Genomic DNA, 21,500 nt, shown 5'->3' on the forward strand with positions numbered 1-21,500 from the left:
CCCACCCTCCTTTCTTTTCCTCTTTTCCTCTTTTAATTCCCTGCAGGAATAAAAGAGGTTTGTGCTGAAATAACATCATTATCTCATGAAGCCATCTCCCACAGAGGCAGAGCAGAAAAGGTGATGCCCAAGGAACTCTGGGGTTTTTGGCTCCATGATAAAGTTGTTCCAAGTCCCCACTCGGAAAATTCGGGAGCTGGTGTTGTGTTTGCCTTCACCGCCCTTTCTTCCCCCATTTGGGGCCTCTTTCTTTCTTCTATTGAGGAAATTCCCTCATCCATCTTAAATTAATTTCTACCCCCTTCGTACACCCTAAACACAACTTGACAGCATCAGTGTGGCCCAAAGATGCCTTTCCTGTGTAACAGTTTTATGTGCCATTATCCAGACTTCCTTCTTCTGCATTGCTGCTTTCAGGGGCATGAGTCATCTTTGCCTTTCATTCCTCAAAGTACCTGCTTACTTTGAGTACAATCACTGCTCTTTACCCTCCTGTTGCTCTGCGATGAGGTCTGAGCCCTCCTGGATATCAACCATCACTGATTCAAACCGGGAGCGATCCCAAGTGGCTCTACTGGAGTCAAGGAAACTGCTCCAGTTCATCCCAGAGCTGCCAAAACTGGAACTGAACTCCTGATTCCACACCAGTGTCACTCCTCTGGGGATGTAAAGATCCATTAAGCACACTGTGATGCAACATAAATGACCCATTATTGGAAAACTGTTTTGTAGACATATTCCATAAAGAGGAAGAACAACAATCCTAATGTGTAACGTTTGCTTTTAAAAATACAGGAAAATTGGCTAGAGATTAGGGAATGAATCCTGGAAACTCGGCTCTGCTCAGCCACAGACCCAATACATTATATCAGGCAAATCATGCATGGATTTCTTATGGCCTTGATTTCCTCCTGTACAGTAGGTCTAAAAGTGTTTGCTCTCCTCACTTGGGTTATTGCTTTAGTGTTTGGAAAGGTCTTTCAAATTTCAGGCTAAACAGACAAGTGTTGTGACTATATAAATACTTATTTTACTTATTGTACAAGGGACATTACAAATACGTCCCTAGGCTTCAGTTCTAATAATAGGAAAATTCAGGATGAATATCAAGAGCAGGTTCACGGCAATGGGATTAACTGTTATTGCAAGAAGGTCCCAAATGGAAAGTCAATGTTGGTTCTTTCAGAGCATTTAAAACTTCACTGGTACCAGGATTTTGGAAGGCCCTGTTCTCTTCCAAGAGAGTGAGGATGGCCAACCAAGCTGTACTGCATCTTCATGCCAGAATGCGCTATAAAACATACTGTGGAGCACTGTGGAGATTGCTCAGGAGAGATTCACAAAGAGAAGAGGATCATGAATCCCAGAGAGTTGCAGAGGATGAAGGCATAAATGAGTCTTCAAGTAGCCAAAGTCTGGTCTGTGCAACCTCAGATTGGAAAACAAACTGAATGGAAGCAGATGGAGTTCTACACATGGGACATGGGATGTCCTGTGGGGAGCATAGGCAGGGTGAGGTCTGCCACAAGCCAAGCATCTAGCATGGCATCTAAACCCCTGTCTGCATCTACACCTTTATCCCTCTGCTTCTTGTGGGCCATCCATAATTCACCCACCTTGTTCTTCCTCCCCACACTGCTAGAAGCAGAACACATTAAAGGTTCACAGAGTGCTTTGAGATCCTCAGCAAAAGGCACTGCAGCAATGCAGATGTGCTCAGTTTCCCCCCCCCCCCCTCTTTTCTAGCTCAAATACATTATTGATTTGCTCATTTACCAGCGGCCACTTGTCAAAAGTATAACAGCATTAGCAGCACTTGACGTAATAGGGGAATGGAGAGGGCTGTGATTAAGTTTAGACAGCCTTGTTTGACTTAGTTAATTGGTTAAATATATTCAGTTACATGTGATGCTTCAGAATTTCGGCTCCAATAAGGTGTAATATTAATTTTAATTAAAGCTCAACAGACTTAGCCAAATATTGCTATTTTCTGAATATTTTTCTTAATCATATCATTCATATTCTGCTATAACAGGGATTCTGAGGGCCACTAAGGCCTGACCATGAACAGTTGAAAAGAGAACTAGATAGGCTAACACTATGGAGAAGTGAATTCATTAAAATCTTTCTAAGCGGGAGGAAAAATGAGGTGGAACAAGGAAGAATTCCCCTCTGCCTCAAGATGGGATTAACTTACATCTTTCCTGACAGATGGTTTTACCTTAAAAACCTAAGATTCTCATGAAAACCATAACTGCAAAAAAAGAGCACCTTCTCCTAAGTTTGCCAAGGAGCCTTCATGTTGGCAATCCATGGCCATTATCACTGTTTCCTTGCTGAAGATCTGCATCCATCACAACAGTGGGCAACTTACTATGGATCCTTGAATGTTTCCAAAATCAGAACTCTTTTAGTTGCTTTCTTAAGGACACTCCCGTAGGAAACGGAGCCCCATCTCCTTCACCTCAACATTCTTTGGCATTTTCATGGCAGGGGGTTTGGCACTTGATGATCTTAAGGACCTTGCCAACCCTAACTCTTCTAGTCTGTGATTCTTATAGGGAGGGAATATTTGTGCCAGGGACATGCTCATGTGAAAGTCAGATTTGCAAAGAAATCACAGAATCCCACAATCCCAGCCTGGTTTGTGTTGAAGGGAGCTTAAAGCTCATCCAGCTCCAACCCCTTCCATGGGCAGGGACCCCTTCCACTGGAGCAGCTTGCTCCAAGCCCCTGTGTCCAACCTGGCCTTGAGCACTGCCAGGGATGGGGCAGCTTCTCTGGGCACCCTGTTCACCCTCACAGGGAAGAACTTCCACCTAAGAGCTCATTTAAATCCATCTTCTTTCAGTTTAAAGATGTTCCAAGTGGCAAAGAAACTTCCCTTAGTTCTTGCCTAGAGAGGCTTCAGTCTTGCTTGCCCAGCTGCCGTCATCCTTGGGCCTTGCAGATCCCTATCCAAAGCATGTCTGTGGTTACATGAGGAATGTGCAAGCCGCAGTAACACTACAACTGGCATAACTGGAGCAGACTCACCTGACCTCTGTGCATAGGAAGGCATCCAGCAGGTGCTCAAAGGGGGAAGTGGCTACCTCCGATGAACCACATTGATGTACTAATTACAACAGTTGGCATTGCCTTCCTAATGACAGCAATTGAAAGTGCAAACACAGCCGCAGTGCATCAAAAATAGCCACTGGTCCCATGAAGCAGCAGCTGCATTTGAGGACTTTTCCCAGTGCAGAGCTTTCGGGCCCGCCCCACCAGCATTCCTGCCAATTCCCACCCCTCTGCTTTGCATTTCTATTAGTTTTCCTTCTCCCTCTTGAAATGCAGCCTCAAAGACCTGAAAGAAGGAAGATGGAAGGCAACTCCTGTGCTGCCTACTGGCCATAGTCTGGATTTCTTTCTATTACATACACAGGAGCTCCATTAAAAAGATGTGGTATTTTTCTTTAGCAGTGTTGGGTTCCAGCTCTGCAAACCTTCAATTATCTGTATAGGTGGAGCCAGGACCAGGAGAGAGCATGGAAAAAGCATCTATTCTCTCTGCAGATCTGTCCCCAAGAGCATCCAGCTCAGGTATTTTGAGTCTAGTGATAAAAAATAGCCCCCTTATTTAAAAGATGAATTCATGCATCTTCTTTAGAGCATCTGTACATGGTAAATGATGTCCCTGACATGGCTGATAAACCTCAGCACCATCTTCTGCTGGCTCTCCTGACTGTACTTAATGATGCAACCTGCTCTTTTATCACCTATTAATTGTACATCTGCCCCTTGAAAACAGTGCAGAGGGATGCCTGCAGTGGAAGGTGGTCTGTTTCTTCCCAGGGCTCTGGCTGGAATGCTCCAAGTCTAAATGATATAGATCACTGAAAGCTTTGGGGAGAATTCCTCTCTCTGCTCAAGATAGCACAGCTTAGCATCCATCTAGTCCATTGGACATCAGCAGGGTGGGTGAATGGGCATACTTCAGCATCCAACAGAGAGACAAGAACAAAATCCAGTGCATTTTATAAAGGATACATGGAAACCTGATGCCCAGGCAGCAGGAGGGTTAGTGGGATTGTGCTGTCAGTGGTGTTTAACGAGTACAGCAGTAGGATAATGCATAATAGGCCACAAGCAGGTTGGGACCTACTGTGCAGCAGCCCAAAGGGAGAAGCCTGCCATCTCGCTCTTGTTCAGGGTGTCAGAGAAGCCAGAGTTATGCTCTCAGGGGAGTCAGCCATGGGGCTGGAACGGGGCAAGATACAATTATGGAATAATGTGTGTTCTTTTCCCACCACTCCCCCCTTCTAAATTAGCTGTCATGTCACTGGAAACGTTTCTGTGTTCCACAATCAGTCCACTTAACTGTAACAAAGCAGCACAGATCTATCAACCTCACAATGAGCTCCACTAATGACTGCTGAAATTACCAGCTCAGTCCTGCTTCCCAACACCCCAGCCCTACCTCCGCACCCATCGTCAATCAGTGCTCTGCTTGTGGTCCCACTCAGGGTAAGGATCATGGTGGAGGCCACATCACTTCACCATGCAAAGCCAGTCTTTGGGATGCAAAGCCTTGAGGTGGTTTGGTTTATGTCATCTTTTAACTGTGAGGGGACTGCTGGATTGTAGGGAGGGCTCTAAGCAGTCACTGGAGTGAAGGTACAGCCAGCAATAAAATACCAGCAGAGTGCATTGTTCCTGGGCCCTGATTATGCATTTAACTGCATTGCTAAGCACATCTTTTTTCCTTCTCCTCCTCATTTTTTTGGTAACGGCTCCTCGGAAGTGCAATCTCGCTGCTATTCAGATACAATGCGGCTTCTATTCTCTCTCCCAGTTTTAATTATGTGTCCGCCACTGCTCCTTCTCCAAGCTGGCGGGCTCTGAGATTCATAATTTCAGCCTGACACCATAGTAACCACTTAGTTTGATTCAAGACTCTAATGTCATCACTGGCTGGTCTTGAATAGAGCAGGGAGAGAGGGTATAATTTGAAGGCAGCATCACATAGAAACTGCAATTATTTCTCCCTTTCGGAGGGAAATGTAAACAAAAGGTCATCACTGGTCAGTGCTCTTCATTTCCATCCCCGCACGCTGACAACCTGACTTCTCTGTTTAGTATTTATATCCTCACCCACCAGCATGCCACCACACCAGCACCGTGAGCAGGAGCCGGTGTTAGTTATCACCCCTCTGCTGGGATGTGAATACACCCCTGGACCAATTCCTCTGGTATTCAGAGTCCCAGACAGCTTTGAAAACTACTCTGGGGTCCCATGAAGAGACCAGAGGAGATGTCCATGACTCCAGAAATGATCCTTTTGGCCCTCAAGATCCATCCTGTCCTCTGCCAGCTCAGAGGGATGATGCCTCATGGTCACACAGTCTCCTATGAAAAAAGCAGCAGTGACACAGTCCAAGATGTTAGCCCATGGCCCATGGTTTGGCCCATGTCTGGACACAATCTTCCTGGGAAAACGAGACATGCACAAGATGATTATTGGCCCGACAGATGAATGTGTACACACAGTGAAGTGCAATTCACTCGGCAGCTTTCCCTGCAAAGCCCACTACACTAAATGAAGCTCTCCTGCCTTCCCCCAATGGCTCAGTGATAGAAAGGAGTTAAGTGAAAATAAATGCTCATATCAAATCACAGGTATTGATTTTCTGAGCTAGTAAATGAAGGTGCTTTATCTCCGATGGGAGATTGAATATCTGCGTGCCACGCTTTGCTCCATTTTCATATAAAGGAAGGCATGGCGGAATTATTTTACCTGGCTTCTCACAAAGTGGAGAGGGAGCAGATCCTTGTGTCAATGACAAGAGGTATCAATCAGGAAGAATATCAACCATTGTTGGAGCCATTGAGGATTGATAATGGAATAAGGAGCCTGGGAGGCTGCACTTGGCCATCGGCTCATCCTCCAGCTCACATGGCAATGTCTTTCACACGTCTCCGCGGTCCCTGACCCTCAGCAGGTGATGGGAACAGGCTGTAGTAACCTGTTCTCTGCAGTTCCTGCTTTGGTTCACTAGAAGGTAAGCTGACATCTAAAGAATTTAATTCCACTGGCTGGTTTAAGATGGGAACAAGAGTTTCACTGCTACTTACACCCGTTTTGAGATCTAATGAGTTCTGAGCAGGATGTGATATTGAAATTACAGGTGCATTACATTTAATAATCTGCAGAAAGCCCTTAAAGGGAGCTGCCCATGGCCTTGAGGGGGAGTTTAGATGATCAAAGCTGACTGATGCAAAGTAATTCATGTAGACAGGGGGAAGTCACACTCACAAAGGTCCTTTTGGAAACACAACCTCTTTTTGACCAGGTTCATCTACACAGGCACGCCTTGAAGTGAAAGAGCTGACATCTCTGCGTCTGAGATCTACAGATCTGTGTTCAAACCTTCCATGTTACCTGGCAGTTACCCATCTTATCAGGCAATTTTCTGGCACTTGCAATCCATCTCTGCAGCCCTCCACCCATTTCACTATGCAGTCAGCCCTGACGTATTTTGCTGCTGGTGTTTTTCAAAGGGGAAAAGATCAAATACATAAAAATAGACACAAAGAAGCAAGTCATTCAAAAGCAGACCCTATTCTTTTGCAGCAGAACATGGATTCTTCTGATGTAAACCTGTGCTGCTAACCGTATTTCCACCCTCTGCCTTTCATGACCCTACACGCCAAGACAAACAGGAGATGATCCAGTTTAACCCACCAACGGGGAGAAATGAAATGGCAGGGGGATTTCAGCCTGGAGTGACTTTTGCATGGGTGAGGGATGATCAGGAGATGCTCATGTTCCTGACTTAGAGACTGGCTACCTTTTATATCCCCACAGTATTAAGTGAAGAGCCAAGCCTTGAATCTCAGTTTACAGAGGCACAACCATTGATCTTAAACTCTGAGACTTAAAGAGATTTGGGATGATATTCAGAGTTTAAGAGAGGCTTTACCATGCTGATACAGTCTGAGGCTATTGCTCTGTCCACCCCTAGCTTGACAATTTCTACTGATGTCTGAGGAAACAAGAAACAACCCAAAAGTCTATTTGTTTGGTGCAGAAAAGCTCATTTATCCCGTTGTGGAATTCCACAGGATAAGAAGTGAGAAATTTGGCTCTTGATTACTAATGGTTGAATCTGAGAGGTGGGAAGTGGCAGTGTGTGTCTAAAGATGTGATAATGTGCTAATGTTCACTTTGCTATATGAGAAGCGTATCAGACACTGCCCCCATCGGCCCTTCTTCCATCAGGCATTGGACACGGCCTGGCAGGGGAGTGCTGTCTCGATGTCAGGCTCTCAAAGTGCTCTTTGCTGTGCGGCTGCAAAGCAGCACTGTGATAATCAGAGAAATAGTTTTGTGCCAACATCCTTTGAAATGTACTTTATTATTTCTTGGTCATTGTACAGCCCTTCTCAAGGTGATGTGTGAGCGCCTTCCAGAAGCTCAGATCCGCTCAGGGAGGTGGACACTTGAAGAAATGGAACAAGGCACTCTTTTGTAGCTCTCGATTGAAGCAGTTGAGTCACTTTTGTCAGAGACACAGGGCAAATAGGTGAGATTTCCTTTTTCTTCCCAGTGGGAGGGTTGAACACAAAGCATTATCATTCTGTTTTGGTAGGATTTCGATTCTCGTGATGGCAATCATTTTACGCCACCTGTGATTTGTTATCCTCTCTTTGCACCTCGTTGTGGGGGCTTTTTTGTAGTAGAGGAAGAGGACAGGTTACTTTTTACTGTTATCCCCCCCACCCACTTGCCTGAGGCCTCTCTTTCAATAAGCTTCTTGCTGCAACAAGCAGAAACAGTCGCCCTGCACAACCTCTCCATAGAGTGTGAACATCAATCCTCTCTTATTAAGCTGAAGCTAAAATGCTCATAGACAAACTGTTAAAAAGAAGAAAGCATCCACGCTGTGGTGGAAAAGGTAAAATGCAGTAATTGTCCAAACCTTTCAAGGAAGAATGGCTCAGCAGGGAGGGGAGGACCTTTTTCCTTTCTGTGGCGAATTGCCAGAAAACTCCAGGAAACCTCCCTTCACCAATATGTATTTATTTTTTAGGCACAAAAATCACCTTTATTGCCTTTGATTTCTGCACTTTGTTTTTCCAAAGACACAGGGAAGCAAATACCTTTCCCTGCCCAGCTTCCTGCACATGCCATCGCTATCTCATTGCTGCTCCTTTTTGAGTGCTTGCTGAATCTGATTTATTTGTAGGCTTCCAAAGGAAAAAAAGGCACTCCCTGCCATGTCTACACAGCAACAAGAGAGAGAACTGGAGCATGTGTAGACATACAGGGTGGATTAATCTGATTAAATTCAGGCTTCTAAGTTTAAGCTAGTCACCCAAAGCCCCTTTCTTATAGTAGACAGACATCTCATCAATATACAGTCGATGGAGCCAGAGGTGTAATTCATCTCATTCCAAAGCAGATGCTTAAAGTAGGTCACACGAATCACACCCTTAAGAGCCTGTTTCTCCCCATTGACTACAGAAGGATCCTAGCATGACGAAACCATTTGTAGATACTGAAACCAGCTCTGACTGAAGTGACTTCTATCCATTGCACAAACTGTTCCACGCTCTTCAATGCTCACACGAGCAGCTCTTCCCTGATGTCTTTGATGCTATGGCTTGGCTGTTGTTGGTACTCACCCCAGGAAAGCAGGACAGCTTCAACAGGGATGAAGGCACAGGTCTCACTGAGGGATCCGGAGGCAACCCAGGAGAACACTGCAGACAGAACAGAGCAATGTGGGGAGCAAAGTGTCTGTCATGGTATTTTTATCCTGATCTTGGATACAGTCTGACAGACTGCCCTGTGAAAGAGGACACAGAGTCACAGAATGGTTTGTGTGGGAAGGGACCTTAAAGGTCATCAAGTTCCAAGCCCCTGCCATGGGGGCCAACCAGGGATAGCTTTATGGATGATTCCTCTGAAAGCATCTTTTGTCGATCAGAAATGAGTAGACCAATAAAAGTCCTCACTTACCACCACCCTTGAAGTAACCAAGGGGCACAGAAAGAAGATGGGAACATGATTAAAGCAACAGAATATAGGAGCTTAGCCCTTTTTCTCTGCTGTGCTATATCTCTGTGACTTTTGGCAGTTCCCTGTGACTCCATTTCCCACCTGCAGCACTGAAATAATTGTCTCTTCCTTCCCCCTCCTCAGGTTTATCTCTTGGACCACAAGTGCTGGATGAGAGGGGATGAAGACATAAAGCCATGGCACAGTGAGATGATGCTCTTCAGGCTTGATACACAACTTTAGCAATAAAAGGAAGTGTCTGATGGCTGGGGAAGCACCTGAGCTTGTTTGGGAACGTGAAATGCATTGACTGGGTCATTTTGTTGGGGGAAAAAACATTTTTCCTTTCTCTGCCAAGAGATTCTTTAAATGACCTTTAGAAAAAGAAACAAGGAATTAAGGAAGAGGGGATGAAAGCAGCGCTGCGAAACACACACCTCGGCTCTCATCGGAAGCCTTCCACAGCAAAAGCCAAAAGTTAGAAGTGAGATCTTGATGCCTGGCAAAAGTAACTTCTTAAAGGAAAGGGAAGGAACCTGCTGCAAGCTGAGTGCTTCGCGCAGCGGTTTTCACGAAGCCAGGGAATCCATATATTATTTAAACCATCCAATTTATCGAGCGGGTTCTCTCTACAGCAGTCAGAGCTGACAAGGGCTCACAGAAAACTTTGCAGAACATTCTGCTTCCAGCCACTTCCAGCCTGTAGGAAGCTTGCAGGAATAAAGGTCTTTGCTCCTGTCACCTCTTCCCTGCCTCAGAGCAGAAGCTCTGGTGATAGCAACACAAGTCACCTGTGCTGCTTCAGAGAGAGGTGTTGTAGAGCTCCATGGCCCCAGGCCAGCGCCTTCATATGCAGTGATGATTTTACTGGCAACATCATAGCACAGATGTATCAGAGAGAGCAGGAAAAGATGAGCCTTTAATAACATCTATTCTGAGATCTGTTGGAATCAGAATAGCAGGCATTAGCTGGAAGGCAAGTGCTCCCATCCATGGGTTTGAAAAGAGAGTTGTGTTTAAAATCCTTTCCAATATCCAGACGGTGAACTGCCCATCTGGAGTTCCTTGGGTAGCAAAATGATGCATATGCATAAAAGGAGGTAGAAGTCCACATGTTTCCAAATAAAACTCACACAGGCAGGGCTCTAAGAAGCTGTGAAACTGAGAAGGAAACTAAACTTTCTCACCCTTCAGATAATCTGGGGTTTTAATTTCCCAGCCTGTGCTTGCATGGAAAAGTTTGCATCTCTCGGTGAGGTACCCAAACAAGCCCTTTCTTTTCCTTAGTAACAATCCTTTTGCCTCTCCTGGATTTTCTCACGTCTGAGTCACAAAGTGATGTGTTTATATTGGAAATGTATGTGAGCAGATCTCCTTTAACTAGTAGGGGCTTGGAGAGAAACAGCTGAACAAGCCCATGCTCGTACATGCACAGGCACACACACACTGGACCTAGCACAGCTAGTTATAAATCTAATAAACTGGCAAGCACTACGATCCTTATGCTGCCCATAAATAATTCACTGCCAAGATGCTTGTAGGAACAGCACCTTCTGCATAGTCCATGGGAAATTCTAACGGGTACCAAGCCCTGCTGACTCCAGTTATTAATCCTGTTTATTGCTGCAGTGCCAAAGGGCCAACACAGAATGAGCCCCCTTTGGGCTAAGCACTGTATAAACACAGACTCTTGAGTTTAAAAGGACTCTGGGAGGAGAAATCTCTGGTATAACTGTGTTAGCCCAGCTCCAGGACTGTCAAGATGCAAAATTTCTTTCCTCTCCAAGAAACAGCAATGGCTTTTAGGCAAAATTCTGTTTTATGTTAGAAATAGACCCAAGCTGCTAAGTCTGGAGCCTGATAAGGATGTGAATGTCTCCAGCTCTAAAGGATTCAGGTGAGTTTTGCTCATTAGAGCGGTCTCACTGCAGCACATTGCCTCCATTGGGAGGAAGTAAAAAAGAAGGGAGGTAGATTTTGCCCCTTCTCCTAGGAATGCTTTGTTTTAGAGATGTAATTTACCTGCCAAGAGGTACATGTCCTCAAATGGAGGGACTGCCCTGCACTCCTCATGTGCACAAGTCCCAGACGTGGTGGCTTTCCTACTTGCTGCTTCATGGAAGCATTTATGGGGAAGAAGAGGGACCAGTTTCTGAGCCCCCTCAACCCTGAGTTGGGTTGACGTAAAGAGGAGATGCCATGGAGCAGGTGCTTTCTATAACAGCAGTAATCAGTGAATGAATGAGATTTGTTCCAATGGCAGTTTAGACCATCACCAACCTTGATCAGTGACCTAAGAGCAGAAGGATCTAAAACCACCCCATTATCTTGTGAGACAAACTGTCCCTTTCCCCTGTGGTTTCTAAATACATTCTGCTGAGGGCTGAGTTTTCAAAGGAATGCTGAAAACATTCACTTCAAGGGGTCTCTTTTGCTTTACCCAGCTAAAAGTGGGTGAGAGAGGATTCAGCAGAGGTAGCTGTAATCTTCCCTCTACCACTCGCTTTACTGCAGCTTAGGAATGGCATTTCACTTGCCTTAGTAGAGAAGAGCTGCAGGTCTACAAAGCTCTTGGAGATCTACCTTTAATGCTCCCAGTCAGGAACAATCAATATTATGGATTCTTTTCATTTCAAATCCTGAATAACAGCCTTCATTTTTCAAGGGGCATGACCCAGCTGATGGCTCCCTGAGCAAACCCTCTTGCTGTGACTTCCACTGCCCATGGAGTGCAGGAGGTAAATCACTCACCTCATCATAGGCTAGCAGAAGGATCCTGCTCATCCTTCAATGTACTAATCAACCTGTCTACACTTCCCTCCTGCCCATTCCTAATGGAACAAGATGCTTGGACTGGTTTCACACTATCTTCCAGAAGGCCATTAATAGTGCTGCACTTAGCATAGAGATTGGGCACACCTTGGGGAGACTCCAGCATTCATCTCTGGCAGCCTTTTTAGAGGGAAGTTTAATAGGGATGCTGGCTCCCCACACAGCTGTAAAGGGAAGGAACTGGTAACACTGGGCAGGGAGGGAGTCGTAGGACCTGTGGTGGTCTTAATGCAGTGAACAGCTTTAGGCTGAACCTTGAGTCTGACCCTGGGGACTGTGGCTGTGGGCTGCAGCCACGGAGGTGAAATTCCCTGGAATCTGACATTTATACGTATGTGTATAATGTAATCTTGTAAGCCATAAAGCAAAGGTTGGCTCTACCTCTTCCAAGGTGGGTTTCCCAGTAACGCCTTAAATGAAGTGTCTCAAATAAGGATTTAATTTAGACTCAATAAGGAGAGTTATTGCTCTGTAATGAAATAGCAAGTAGTTATTGCAAACACATTTAGTGAGGTTCAACAGCCTCCTAATAGGGATGTAGAAGCTGTGGCCTGGCTGGCAATGTTCACTGCATGTCTTCATCATCTTATACAGGGTTTTCCTTGCTCAGTGCACAATTACTATTTCATTACATTTGTATTAAGCAACAGCTATGGGTGGGAAAACCCAACCAGTTCTTCAGCATTGGCTGCTATTGTCACCCCTCCAAATCACAACCAGTAGTGGTATTTGGAGTTAAATTCAGTGCTGTTCTCCCCTCCATCGCCTATTAAATGTACAAAGTTCAGGTTGACTTCAGGTACTGGAGACCTGGTTTGGAGTGGAGGGTGCTGGTATTTCCTGAGCTGCTCAGGAGAGGTTTATAACCTGAAATACAATGTCTGCACCTCCTTTGGTAAGGACCCAATTCTCTTTGGGCCACAGTAGGATCACCTATGGGGTGATGTTCAGATCTGAGGATCCTGTGCAACCAAGCAAAATGAAATCAGGCTCGGTTTGAGGCAAGGAGGCTCCTCCAGGACAGGCAACAGATAGAAAACAGGATGTGGTAGAAAGCAGAATCAATGACTTTAAGAGAAAAACTACAGTTACACCCCATGTTGTCACAAAACAGAGCCATGGCCCAGCTAACAGAGGAGAGAATCACACTTTCTTTCCACCAGGCAACGACTTCAATTGATCTAATGTAGGAAGTCATCCCAGCTAATCCTAATTTTATAGGGTCTAATGGTCGTTGCTTAGCTGTGATCACACTTCACCCAGTTTGTGAAGAAGACACAGGTCAAGTTAGGGTGGATGTGAAGGCAAGTAAGAGATTATCGGCTTTACAGCTGTGGAAAATGAGGCAGGAAGGGAGGGTGGAGGGGGAATAAACCCACCCTGATTGAGTAAGACAGCTCCTTAGCACATCACACACTGCATGAATGGATCCTGAGCAATGACAGAGATCTCTGCTCTGTATTGCTTTTAAAGATTACTCTGCCTATAATCTGTGTTTAGGATCTAAATGGCCCATGACAAAAGGCCTCTGATTAAGCTTTGTTACACTTCTGGGTGAAACTGGTTCTCCTGAGAAGAAAACAACTGAATAAAGATGAAAGGGAGAGACCTGCATGCTCCCAGTGCAGGAGGCTCTGCAATGTCAGGTCCAAGTTTCAAGTCATTCTGGGTCAAACGTAATGTTCTACACAACCAGAAATAAACCATTTCATTTTAGGCTTTGGGAAACTTGTTGCAGATCTGTAAAACACCCATAGAAAACATCACTTAGGTTCCATTTCTCTGCTTTGAGGAAAACTGTTCAGGTGTTTTTCAAACAGAACCCATCCGCCCAAACATAGGAAGCTGCAAAATTATTTGGCTATAATTCAACAGGAAATGCTGACGAGTGAATCCATCCACCTTCACTATCAGAGGAAAGCAGCTTCACATTCAAGGTTCTTTTTTCCAGTGGGGTTTTATAAAGCTGAGCAGAGAATTTTATGTTATTCTCTAATTTTCTTTAAAAATGATCCCAGAATTGGCTTTGGAAGGACCAGGGTGGCTGCAGGGAGAACCAGCAAATTAAACTCGCTCCAACCAAACCCAACAAACAGAGCAACATCATCTGCACTTGGGGAAAGGCAAAGATATAATCAAAGAGCACAGTGCACAGGGAGCCCATCTTCTTTCCCTTTAGCAATCCGAGTACTCGCTGTTATATCAGTGAAGACATGCTTTTGAACCACTACAGCTTGTACTGATCCGCAGCCGTTTAGCAATACAGGGCACACACACAGCCCCAGCGTAGAGCTCTGCTTTTTGCTTTCCCTTAGGACAGGTGAAACGCTGCATTACACAAATGTACAAGCAAGTGGCATCTCTGCTGAGTGACGAGGAAGATGCTGGGTGGGCACATGCACGGCTCGAAGGCTAAGGCCTGAAGTGATGAAGGATGCATGGAGGTCAGGGAGGAGAATCCCTCTTCCCTCTGAGATGGCCATTGTGCTCCTGTGGAGAGGAGAGGTTTTTTATTACATGTCATCCAAACTGCATACAAAGTAGTGTTGCCACAGGGTGCAATATAACAGCTTCAGTGTCTCTCAGGACACTGATTTTGAGAGGGTTTGTTGGCCAATGGGTAGTAGAGAGGAAGGAGCAGAGGCAGTAAAGTACCAGTGGTTACGTCCCCATTGCCAGCAAGGAGGGAAAGCCATGGTCTGTCAGAAGCAGGAATCAGGCTGAAATCCTCAGCTTGGTGAGCAGGGCAATGCCTGTCACAGCAGAATGAATTCATCTTCCTAACTCTTTGCCATTGAAAAAGTGATTCACAGCTCCCAGGTCAGGGAGCGGAGGGAACCTGGGTTTCAGAGCGTTGCTGGTACAACCGCATGGGTGGTAGTGCAGAAAAGAGGTCTTCCATTGCCTGGAAGAACCATTTCTCCTTCCCCTTAGAGGGTATTTTTCATAAGCCCTGGATCCAATCCAGACACATCTGTTCTCACGGGTCCACCCAGCTTTCATACACAGAACTGAATGTACATTTTGGCTATTGAAGCATTCAGGGTCTGGGGCCACTTGTTTGCTCCAACTGGCTGCTGAATTAAGCAGCCAGAACAGAAGGCCAGAAGCTTCCCAGTGACTAACTGGGCAAGACCTTTGTAAACCTTATGGGCTGAATTCTGCTCTTCTTTGCTCTCCTGCACAGACACCTTATAAAGGTGAGGGAAATGGCTTCACCCTATTAATTCAGGAGTAACAGGCAAAAGCAAAGGAACATCTGAATGACCTCTGTTTTTCAAGCTTCTACATTGCTGTTCCAAGGGAGAAAAGCAGTGAAATTCCTCCCAGCCCCAAAGGCACAACAATGTCCCTACAGATGTCAGATCAACTCCCTCCTTTATATCTCTCTGAAATCTCAAACAGCTGCTTCTTTAATCCCGAAAACAAAAGGGCAGTTGGTGTTCCAGATGTTTCAGCTTGCAAGTGAATGATTTCTTTCTTGTCTCCCCACAGCATCCATACCAATTGCTTTCTGTTGCAGTTCTATCATCTAATTAGCAAGGGCAAATCACTTGAGCACAAACTTTTGCCTTACACCTCTGCCCCACCTGAGCCCTGTCACTCATTAGATATACAACATCCAAAGGAGATACCCCATGGACAGAAGCAGGAGAGAGCTGAAGCTTCTGGTTATTTCCTGAATGGGGAAGATTAATAGGGTTTAGCATTCAGGTCCTTTTCTATCAGCCCTTGAACAAACAGCAATCAAACAAAGCAGGATGTACGTGTGTTTGAGAAACTCATCCCTCAAACCTTCTATGGCTCTTCCAAAAGGGACATAAACTTGGTGTACCCACCAAAAAGAAGTATTTCCAAAGCTGACCATCAGAAAGGGGAGGTAGGCAGAAAGAGAAGGACAGTGGGAGGTAAGAACAAGGAATTGAGTTATCCAAATTGAGCCTGTGAGGCCACATCTTATGAACTAACCCCACACCCCACCACCTACCCCCCCCCCCAAAGACCCTGATTGCCCTGGAAGGCTGGACCACAAACCTATGGAGGTTGCAGTCACCCTGGGCTGGGCCATCACAGTCCTTTGATCCCATCTCCACTGCAGGGAATGCTGACTCCTTGCTCCTTCCGATGCAGAAATCTCTCCAATCGCACCTCTGGGGAGAGAGGAAATTGTCAGCAAAGTAAATTGCTTTTTGGATTGGTTTGTGTCCCCTTGTGAGAGCTTCACTTCAGGAGCTACCGTGGGAAGGGGTGACACGGTCAGGTGAAAACCCCACATCCCAGAGCCGGCTGCAGGGATACCATATATCAATAAACCAATTCCTTATGGCTGAGGCAGGAGCTGCTTCTTTGGAACACCAGAGGTTTTCTGCTGGAGCCATGGGGACAGAAAGACTCATTTCATACCTGAATAATAAATGCAGACAAATAAGTAAATAAGCAAATCCTGCCTGATAAATGCATTATTAGCTGCAGTAGGAGCAATTGCAAGAAGAAAGGGAAGTGACAGCTGCAGGCCCCAGATAGGCAAGGCACAAAAGGGGAGTTTTAGACAAATGTCCTTCAGATAATGGGTTTGTTTCTCATCTAGTTTGGGGAGGGAGGTGGCAGATAGGGGAAGCATTAGCAGGCTGTGCCACACGTAGGGAGCAGAGATGCTGCTGGACCAGCACTCGGCAGGAATAATTTAGCTCCTTTCTTTTCATTTCAGTCATGTCCCCCCCCGTGTATCTGACTTTGTTTAAAGTGATGTGGGTTTCACTGCCCTCACCCTCCTGCCCAGAGCTGATCCCACAAGGAGAGGGAAAAGAGGCTCCTGGGATTAGCTTCTTTATAAACGTATCTGTTGCAGGACTGGGAGCTTAGATTAATGAAATACCAGGGTGACCTCTGGGAATGGGATCACAGCCTCTGGGAATGTCTGTGATGGGAGGGGGGCAATGGAAACTTGATGCAATAGCCCAACAGAGACAATCCAGGCACTGCTATCAGGAGGTCCCTCCCGCCAGACATCGAAGGGACTTGCAGAAGTAAGGTCTGCCCAGGAATACCTCATTCATCAGGGGACTGTTTCCTTTCCCTCCTCAACAGATTAAATCCTCCTTCACCTTTGCATAGTCCCAGTCTGTTGCCTAAAGCAGTGCATTTCAGCACAGCAGCTCTGCATCTCTTCCACAGGACCTTGCATCTTTTCCTGTATTTGTGAGCCCTGTGCAGCCTGATCTTAAATCTGTGTATCCCCTTTGCCAGATGCTGCTCCGATGGGACACGGAGATGATGCAGTTTGGTAGAGACCATCATCCTGCTCCAGACCTTGCACCAGATATTCAAGCTATGGTTCCTGCAATCTCCCTCTCATCTCTTGCCTTGATGCTTCTCCTGCTAAGGATTAACTGTGCACAAAGTGAAGCAATTCACCTCCCGTTTTTTCTACTGACTAGCTCTATCCATGCCCCTAAAACTGGAATTCAGAGCCCTACTTGTTGCCCTTCTCCTGTGAGGCACACACCTTTGGCTGCTTTAACCTATGGTGCTTTTCCAGCCATGCAGTAATGAAAGCTTTTGGCTGTTTCGGGAGCACAGGAAAGTGTAGGTGATGGAAGGCAGAGGGGGAATGACTGCCCTGTATAGCATTGCGCTCCATAATAACAGTGTGAGAACCAGTTGCAATTTGCTGGGGATGATGACACCGAGGTCAGACGAGCTGCATTGTAATTTACAGCCAAGAAAATGTAACCAGACAATGCAGGATCGCTCTTCCAGTCATTATGAACAAAGAGCATGCAGCAGGAAATCAGAGAGGCCTCTCTACAAGACCCCTCTGCCTTGCGCTTAGCTCCATCTCAGCCTAATTACACAGCCTGGTTTGCATTGGTATTGTCTCCTGGCTCTCCCATGTCCCCTTCTCATGTGAGTCATTCAGAGCCATTAGCACAGATTGCACAACCCTGCTCGGGATTCCCTGAGGGCAGATAGAAACTTTCCGAGCAAAATAGGATGAGTCCAGCCAGGAGCAGCAGCCAGGAGGGGGGATTTCAGCCGGCGTGGTTAGAACTTGGAGAAGTTGTAAGTAACAGAAAGTGGAGTCTAATAATAGAAAATGTGAGGCAGCCTTAATAGAAAGCACATCATGAGGCCTGTGCTCTGCATAGAATGCATCGTCTCCAACTTAATTGCTCATCACTTGGGTACATAAACAAAGACTGGTGCTGTGACTGTGCAAGTGGCAGGGCTCATTCCACCCTGAGCTCCTTGCTGCTAAAAAAAGGCTTGCTCTGAACACCATTCCCTGCCTGGGAGAACAGCTTCCTATGGACCCCGGTGGGCTTCAGGGAAGGGGAGTTAGGAGGTGGGATGGGTAGGGGTTGGAAGGTAATAAAGCAGGATTGCAAGGGGGTGATGGAAATTACAGGTACATTTGGTTATTGATTTCTTACAGGAATCTAGATGCATCCCCTCTGAAGACAGGTGGGATAGGTTCATGTTACCACAGTTCCTGCACTGGTTCCTCACTGCCATCATCAGACGAGTTCAGAGTCTGGGGTGGGAAGGGAAGAGAAGAGGGAAATGGAACTATTCAGTTATTGTGTTGTGAGAGAGGAGCAGTGGGTCTGTGGTCCTTCTCATCCAGGAGAGGTCAGTCCACACCATTAAGTGGAGCATCACATCCCGGACATGCCTTGCTGCATCAGGAATGGTTCCTATGGAGGTAGATGACCCCCCTGCATGGTTGTGACACAGCTGAGCTGTTTTCTCCTTTACCCACAAAGACATTCTTGTCCTGTGAGGGATGTAAAGACAACAACCCCATCTGGGAGGCCAGAAGGGCAGTCTCCATCACAGTGGGAAGTCTGCACAGCATCACTGACATCCCTTCTGCAGCTGTTTCTGCTTGGTCCCTGGGGCTATCCAGGGTATTTTTGATGGCTAGAAGGGTATATACACACATCTTCTATATATGCGTGCATGGACTTTGGTGGGCGAGAGCAAGATCCTGATGGTTACAAGTCACAGACAGTAATTCCAGCCCTTTGCAGCTAGCCTTAGGGGTCTTTAACTCTGCACCAAGTCCGTGGCCACCACATGGCACTGAAGGCTGAATTTGCTTGGCTTGCTAAGCACTGTATTAGCATCCTGGTCTGTCCCTGCTGGAACAGAGCTCCTTGGCGCTTGGCTTGGCAACCCTTTCTGAAACAGCCTTAAGGGTTATCCATGAGAAATGCCCAAAGTCTGGTATTCCTGATCGCGTGACTGGCTGGTCTCCTACGGCAGGTGGTGTAATGAAGTGCTGGTCTCTGGCAGCAAACAGGTGTAGACAGATCTCCAGGCTGTTTTTAAATGGCAGAGGATGAATGGCCAGTGGTGAAAACTTTCTGCTCATGGGAGGCTGCTGTTTGCAACAGTCTCAGTGCCCAGGAAGGTAATGTAAGTTATCCCATGGCAAAGAGATTCTAATTCGTCTTTGGCTCAGCCTGCAAGGCCGTAATCAGTGCTGCTAATCTTTAATAAAGGGGGTTCACAGGAGCCTTTGTTTATAATGACATGGTGGGTGATAGCTCTTTCTTGTTCTAATCCCCGCTCAGAAAGCATCTGATGGGGAAAACGTCTCCCTTGACAGTTTGCTTAAATTTTCATTTGCCAGAACGCTGAATAAACTCCTTGTTTGTCTAATGGAACTAGAAGGAATTGTGACACTTTTATTGTTTGTTTACTTCCTCACTGGGGCACCAGCTAAATTGAAGGTGTCATCGCACAGCAATGAGAATCCAGCTTCTTAATTTAACTGATTGTTTTGCAAACAAGGATCTCCAAAGCACCGCAGAGCCATACGGGCTTTTCCAATGACCACAGGCTGAAACACAGGAGTGAACTACAAGCAGGAGAAGCAATACAATGGGCGGGTAATCCCAGAAAAGCTGCTGCTTGTACAAGGTATCACACAGAAGCATTGGTCAAACGGCATCTGGAAAACTGGCAAAGGAAGCAATACGTTCTCCTATAAATCCTACATAATTAGCAGCTGCTGCTGGATTAATGCTAGCATTAATGCTGAATAGGCAGAGGGGAGGCTGGATCGCTTGCCTGCATTCCCTCTGTTTATTCCCTCTTGTTATGCCCTTAAAACCAGGAGTAGAGTTACTTACGCTTTACACTGCGCTAAGCAAGAGAAGGCAGCATTCAGGATGCAGACAGAGGAGCAGTCCCCCAAGGAGCGCTGAGATTTTCAGACAGATCAAATGTTGAGCTTCAGGTAATTGGCAGAGATCCTTTAATGTCTGAGTTTAACACTCACCTACCAGAAGAGAACACAATTAGGCAATGAGATGTGGAAGAGTCTGAAGTGCCAGGTATAATAACTCAGCCGTAGTACGCTGCTCAGCGGAAAGCTGAAGGCTGAGAACTGTCAATTACACCAGGGGTGAATTAATACAACCAAATTCACGCACTGAAGCAGCTTATTATTGCTATGATCACATTTTATTAGGAAGCAGTTTGGATGAGGTTGTTTTTTTCCTTTAATTTATTTATCTATGTTAATTTTGTACAGAGGCAAATTAAGTTCTGAGGTGGGAATTGTATTCATTCCACTGCTTGGAAATATTTTAATAGCCGATTAGGTCGTTTGCTGGTTGTTGTTTTATTCTGCCTCTGTTTTCTGCTCATTATAAAGCTAGTGTTTGGTTTACAATGTTCATAAGAAACACTGAGAGAGCAAACTATAACCCCTCTTGGTCCTCATCCCACACAATATTTACTAGTTACCCCTAAACTCAACTTCCTGACCATACATTACATTGCCTCCCCCATGTGCATTTTAAGGGCTTGTTTTTTCGGGGCAAACAGAACTCGATATTACAGTCAGGAGGGAGGTCTTTCCATCCTCCCCAAGGCAAATAAACTGCATTTCACTCTTACAGCAAGCACATGGGGGCTCAGCAATCTGAATCCACGATTGAAGACAATCATAACTCAGCCACATCCAGCAAATAATCACAGAATCAGACTGGTTTGGGTTGGAGGGACCTTAAAGCTCCTCCAGTTCCAACCCCTGCCACAGGCAGGGACACCTTCCACTGGAGCAGCTGCTCCAAGCCCCTGTGTCCAACCTGGCCTTGAACACTGCCAGGAATGGAGTAATGTCACATAATGAGGATGTGATGGTGCTGCACTATCCCAGCCTTCCATCAACAGCACTGCTCTTTGCAGCATTGATCCAATCTTTGTGGAGGAAGAGTGGAAAAAGGGATGTTTGGGAGAGGAAGAAATCATTTCTGTGGCCTCTCTTGTTTCCTTACACAATGACACAAGGGAGAACCAATAATACTTGAAGGGCCACCTGCCCTGAGATGACATTGAGAGGGGTTTTGCCCATCCCATTCAAAGAAACAGAGGTGTCTGAGTATTTGCTACTTACACAGCTTAAACTGAGAGTCTCAGCTTAGAGACATTCATTAGTTCTTCACCTGGAGAGAACTGTGCTCCAGGATTGTCCTCCCCTGCATGGCACGGGTGATGCGGGGTCTGTGGTCTCACCTCTCTGCTAGACATTTACCTGTGGATGACAGCCACAGCCCCAAGGCTGACCTGCTCTGAATGGGAAGAGCCTTTAAATGCCCCCAGACTGAGA

The 21,500-nt window shown here is 46.0% G+C and overlaps 1 long non-coding RNA gene across 1 annotated transcript in view; it reads left to right on the forward strand.

The window, feature by feature from the left end:
• Positions 1–9,305, forward strand: part of LOC115945339 (uncharacterized) — a 33,842-nt gene extending 24,537 nt beyond the window's left edge. The window contains exon 3 of the long non-coding RNA XR_004079696.2: positions 9,188–9,305. This is a non-coding gene — a long non-coding RNA (uncharacterized lncRNA). The remainder of the gene's footprint in view (positions 1–9,187) is intronic.
• The last annotated feature ends 12,195 nt before the right edge of the window (positions 9,306–21,500 follow it).

This window comes from Melopsittacus undulatus, chromosome 9 (assembly GCF_012275295.1).
Source record: "Melopsittacus undulatus isolate bMelUnd1 chromosome 9, bMelUnd1.mat.Z, whole genome shotgun sequence".
Taxonomy (NCBI): domain Eukaryota; kingdom Metazoa; phylum Chordata; class Aves; order Psittaciformes; family Psittaculidae; genus Melopsittacus; species Melopsittacus undulatus.